This window comes from Ochotona curzoniae, unplaced genomic scaffold, assembly GCF_017591425.1.
Source record: "Ochotona curzoniae isolate NIBS_2020 unplaced genomic scaffold, NIBS_Ocur_1.0 scaffold_274, whole genome shotgun sequence".
In the NCBI taxonomy this organism is placed as follows: domain Eukaryota; kingdom Metazoa; phylum Chordata; class Mammalia; order Lagomorpha; family Ochotonidae; genus Ochotona; species Ochotona curzoniae.
Window position 1 is genome coordinate 6,159,634 of NW_024467101.1, and position 6,055 is coordinate 6,165,688.

General features: G+C 52.8%; 1 protein-coding gene across 1 annotated transcript in view; it reads right to left on the minus strand.

The window, feature by feature from the left end:
• Positions 1-5,766, minus strand: part of CABIN1 (calcineurin binding protein 1) — a 112,549-nt gene extending 106,783 nt beyond the window's left edge. The window contains exon 1 of the mRNA XM_041003467.1: positions 5,591-5,766. The gene's annotated coding sequence lies outside the window, so the exon portion shown is untranslated. The remainder of the gene's footprint in view (positions 1-5,590) is intronic.
• Positions 5,767-6,055: the final 289 nt, after the last annotated feature.

Genomic DNA, 6,055 nt, shown 5'->3' on the forward strand with positions numbered 1-6,055 from the left:
CTAGCATGCCGCTGGCAACCCCGCCACCAAGGTCAAAGGAGATTCCTCCAAGAGAATCACTGCGCGCACTGAGCACGGTACACACTCCACAGAGCCAAGGGAGCTTCCTGAACCTGCGAAGGAACGTGATCAGAAAAAGCAGGAGGCCAAACCGGATTCAGTCACAGCGCCAGCCTGCGCACCAGAGACGCCCCCTCTGGGAGAGCCCGTGGAAAGGCCTCGAAGCTGCTGGAACCTACTCCCTGTAAACTCAGAATAGGCACACAAGGAAAAATCTATAAAACCTCTGGACTGTAAACCAAGAAAAATCAGAAAAGAGTCAAGACACCCGACACCATGGGAGAAAGGACTTGCAGCACACAGATACCACCGACGGGAGACTGGTACAACTGCTCACCAGGTCAGCAGCTGAGGGACGCAGCCCGGCCCACATGCCAGGAACTCCTCAAGCTCTTGGAAGCACCTGAGCCATCGCCTGCTGCCTCCCGCAGAAGCCGGCTTGGAAGCCGACATGGGACTTGATCTGAGGCACACACCAGGGGACTCGGGCATTCCAGAGGCCAGCTGCAACCCCATGTTTCTGAAGCCTGGAGCCAGGAACTCTCCCAGGTCTCCCACAGGGGTGTCAAGAACCCAACTACTCCAGCCCTCATTGCTGCCCCCACGAGATCTGCATGAACAGGAAGCTGCAGTCAGAGCTGGGTGTTAAACCCAGGCACTCCAACGTGGGGTGCAGGGACAAACGAAAAAGTGGACAATGGAAAGTTCCTGCCGCCTGCCTGACCCAGCCGCAGCTGCTGCAAGCATCTGAGGGACAAACCCACACGGGGAAGAACTCTATCTCTGCCTTTCAAATAAATAAAACATTTAAAAAGGTAAGGAAAAGGCAAAAAACTGATAAAACATGAAGAAAAATATGCCTGAGATGATTCCCAAAGATGCATAACTAGCTCTCACATATATGAAAAATGCTCAAACTTACACTTACAGAAGTGTGTATTAAAACAGCAGACACCATTTTTCACTGGCACGCTGGGCAAAAATTGACATGCAATGGCACCCTCTAGTGGCGACGGTGTGGAGACACAGGTATTATTCTCAGTAAACTCAGGCGGCGGCAGGGAACTTGATGACACCTAAAGAAAATCACACAGCCACCTCCCTTTCAACTCAGCAATTCTGCTTCTAAGAATCTCCTCCAAAGAGTACGAAACTGTACGTGCAGGGAGTTACTCACTGGGTGAGTAACTGGGTGCCACCGGCTGTAAATCCAAGTGGCTGCAAAGCAACTTCAATGACCAAGTTTAGAATGGATGAGTAGTGTGGCATAGCCACACAGTGGTAAAAATTAACGAGGGAATGCTCCAGCAGCATTATTCATAACCACTAGAACGTGGAGGCAATCAGGTGTATCAACTGACACACCGCTGGGGTGTACACACTTAGGGGTCCATGCAGTGGGTGTGAACGACACCAGGGTGTGGAGAGGACAGCTCCCCTGTTTGGCAGGGCCAGGTGGAGGTCTCTACAACCACCCGAACACAGGTCCACTCCCTTTGCAAGGACACCCGGCCACCCCGCTAAGAATTCTGTAATCTTTTGAGATACTGCTGTTTGTCCCTGCGTGATGGCTTTTACATCCAGTGTGAGCTTGGGAGTTAACACTGCTGTTAACGTCCCGATCTTTAACAGTGCACCCTGTCAGTGGTTCCTATGGCCCTTTGGCTGGAAGGGCTCAAGAAGGTCCGTACTGACATCACATACATGCTTTCAAACTAAGGGTGATTGAGTCCATGGTTGTAACGGGAATTTATGTTTGTCGTTTTTCTATTTCTGATCTTAAAGTTTCCCCCTCTGTGATATATTTTCTCCTCTGATAAATTCTAGAATGAGAATGGTAGTAGGAGTGTATTACTGGTTAACATGTATTGTCTACTGAGGAATTTCTGGCTGCAACGTCAGAATGGATGATGCCCTGCCTTAAGGTGAAACAATTTGCAGAATTATCTTTGGAAGCACTCACTTGTCCATGGTAGAGTTGAAACCAAAATGGAGTAAACACGGTTCATTGCTAACTGCAATTCTTTTCGCCTTCATTACTCCTGCTTTACTTGCTTAGCTAACAAGCTGTGTGAGCTTGCAGGCCTAATGGCCAACTAGTGCCGATGGCCCCAATCCCCATATACCAAGGCCCCAGACTTATTAACCCATAGATAATTCAAGATCAGGGTTGGAGCCCAGACCTGAGGAGAACAGGCAGGGGCTGGCAAGCCGAGATAAGCAAGGAATGCGTGATCCTTCCTCACCCACCTGTTGCAAATTGTGCCCCCCCCCTTGAAACTATGTCAAACTGCCCCTAAAGAAAACTTTGTGATTGTACTGCTCGGAGCTGCACTCTGCGGTCCAGTGGATGCAACACCATGACGTAAAAAGTCTGTGCCAGAGCTTGTGACTGCTTCTGTATAAATAAAGCGGACAGCTCCCTTGCATCGTCCGTTACAATCCAGAAATTTAGTGGTCTGTCTCTTTTCTCTCTATACTTATTTCACGCACCCTTCTCAAGTTCTGAACTCGGCTGGGGCTGGCTTCTGGCAATAAACGTATCAATAAAATATATTTCACCTCATAAAATGGAATAGTATTCAGCCACAGAAAATGAGCAAGTACTGACGATATGGATGAACCATGAAAACATCACGCTCCAAAGAAATCAAGCACAAAAAACGAACCCACGTTATATGATCCCATTTATATGAAGTATCCAAAAACAGGAAATCTATAGGGAGAAACTCCTGGTTGTCCAGGACGGGAGAAGGACGCAATGGGACATGAACTGCTGACGGATTGGCGCCTCATCTGGGGATGTGCCATCTGGGCCCCCGGGCGGGGGGACCTGCATGATTACCTGGGGAAGGGGGGGTCTGTGGACATGTTGGACTGGAAACAGCTAAGGGCATGTTTGACATGGGAGGAAGGACTTTAGGGTCTTCCACAGACCAGAGGGCACATCTGGATCAGGACAAGGTACCCACCTACGTGGGATCCCTGGGCTGGGCTAAGCAGCATCGCCTGTCACTCGCTGGGACACATGAATGCTAAGGCAGGAGGGCATGTCTACCTGGGCTAGACTGCAGTACCCGCCAGGAGTGTCAGGGCAGAGGGTGGGCCAGAGCAGCCACCAGAATGCAAGAGACCCAGATACAGGGAACAGAGTCTCTAAGGAATTTGTGGGCTCGCTTCTGTGGGACTGCAGCACCCACCAGTTTACATGAGAGCTGGAGGTGGGGATGGTCCATGCCAGGCTAGACCATGGAAACTCACCTGGCACTCGCAGGAGCCAGGGCTGGGAGGAGGCTGGGCTGGGCCAGGCTGCAGTGCCCACCAGCACATACAAAGGCCAGGACTGAGGACAGACCCTGCTAAGCAGGGTTGCAGCATTCACCAATATGTGTGAGATCTGGGCCTGGAAGCAGGGTTGGTAGGAGAACTTGGGGAATTCTCCTGCTAGGACATAACCCCCACTTAGGAAGACAAAGGCCAGGGTTAGGGGTGGGCCAGGCTGGACAGGGCTGCAGCACTCATCAGCATTTGTGTGAGCCAGGGCTGGGGACAAGATGGGCTGGACCAGGCCGCAACACCTGCTAACACACGCAAAAGCCAGAACAACGTGCAGGCTGTGTACAGCTCGGCTAGGCTGCAGCAGCCACCAGTGAGAACTGAAACTGGAGCAGGCCATGCCAGGCTGGGTGGAAGCAGCAACCAGCACATGCAAGACCCAGGGCTGGGAACAGGCTTGGTAGGGAAACTTTGGGGACTGCCCTGCTGGGTTGTAGCACCCACTACTGATGAGTGCGAGAACTAGGGCTGTGAGCCAATCAGTCTGGGCAAAGCTGCAGCGCCCATAAGCATGCATGTGGGCTGGCTGTGGGCATGGGTCAGACTGAGCTGGGATATAACACCCACCTGCCCCCGCAAGAGCAACAGTGGATATGGGACAGGCTGGACCAGACTGTGGCACCCACTGGGTCACATGAAAGCCAGGTCTGGAGGGGTGGCCCAGGCTGGGCTAGACTGTAGCACTCACTGATGAGAGTAGGAATGAGTGTGGGCCTATTGTGCTAGTGAGTGCCAGGACTGGGAGCCAGTCTTGTCCAACCATTGGCATATGTGTGGGCTGGGTCTGGGTGCAGGCTGGGCTGGACAAGTCCACAGCACACACAGACATCAACAAGAGCCAGGTTGGGGGACCGGGTGCGGTAGCCTAACAGCTAAAGTCCTTGCCTTAAACAGGCCAGGATCCCATATGGATGACGGATCTAATCCCGGCAGCTCAACTTCCCATCCAGCTCCCTGCCTGTGTCCTGGGAAAGCAGTCAAGGATGGCCCAAATCTTTGGGGCCCTGCACCTGCGTGGGAGACCTGGAGGAAGTTCCTGGCTCCTGGCTTTGGATCAGAGTGTTCCTGGGTCTGAAGATGCACTAAGATGGACTCGGCTACCTCGCGCATCACCATGGCTTTGAGGCAGACAAGGGGTCCACAAGCTAACCAGCCCACTGGGTTTGTGCAGCTCAGGAATGAGTTTTCACACTTTTAAATGATTGAGCAAAAAGTTGGTGATGTGTGAAAATTACACAAAATTCCAACTGAAGTAAAATTCCGTAGGAACGTGGCCACTCTCTTACATCCTGTGGTGTATCCACACTACAACGCTACCAGAACTAAAAACCCAGAGTCAGAGCAGGTGTAGGGGCACGTAGGCTAAGCCTCAGCCTGCAGCAACAGTGTCCCATATGGGCGCCAGTTCAAGTCCCAGCTGCTCCGCTTCCAATCCAGCCCTCCGTTAATGCACCTGGGAAAGCGACAAAAGTTGAACGTGGACCCCTGCACCACGTGGGAGACTTGGAAGAAGTGCCTGGCTCCCAGTCTCAGATCAGTTTAACTCTGGCTGGTGTGGCCATTTGGGGGAGTGAACCAATGGATGGAAGGTCTCTCTCTTTCTCTGTCTCTCTCCTTCTCTAATTCTGCCTTTCAAACATAAATAAGTAAATTTTAAAAATAAATAAATAAAAAAGAGTGAAAGAAAAGACAAAGTATGGTCTCCAAGATCTACAGTATTACCATAAACAGGAACACACCTATTGTATGGAGTTCGTGGAAAATGGCATCCAAAAGTAAGCTTGCCAGGATGCAAAATGTTTCTGAAGTCCATGCAAAAAAGAATTGAAGTCTATTCCAAATGCCTATTATTAAAAATGCATGGACTGCAAAAACTTTTGCAGTAAAATAAACTTCTAATTCCATGTTTCACAAACTTTTCGAAGTAGTACTGCAACATTCGCCACGCGGTGTTATATGAAAGCTTGGCAAACCCCCGAAGATCACTGCTTACGTCTATTCTAAGTCCAGGAAAGAATGTATGACATCGCGGGAGCCCCGAGCAGCCAGGAATCCACCTGTCCTGCCACACTTGACACCTGTCATGACCCAGGGCCGGAGGACACCTGTGCAAGACACCCGGGCGTGTGCCTCCCGCGCGGCCTCGGCTTTCCGCCTCCTCCCCATTAAACGCCCTGGAAGTCGCAGCACTCACCGCTCAGGGCTGCCAGGAGGGTGAGGCAAAGCTGGCCAAGGAGCTCGACAGCTGCCCGGGAGGCCGGGACGAGGCCCGCCGAGCCCCCAGGAAGCCGAGCCTCGCGTCCCGGAGGGCTGCCCGCACGCGCCGACCGCTCGCTCCGGGAACTCGCTTCTCGCGCCGGCCGCCGCTCCTGCCCGCGCCCTTCTGCTCGGCCCAGTCGCGGCCTCTCCCGAGCCCCTAACCCCGCAGACGCCCCCAAAAACCGGCAGCACCGGAACTCACCCCGGCGTCTCCACGGCAACGGATATCCACTCCGAAGCCCCGCGCCGGTCGACGGCGCGCCTCACAACAAGACGCGTTCTCATTGGCTGCGACGTCTGTCTGTCGACCAATCGGCGTGCTCCTCGGCGCGTCGCGCGCGCCCTAGCGGCCGTCTGGCCCAGGGTGCCCCTCGGAGTGCTTCTGGAAACCAGCTCCATC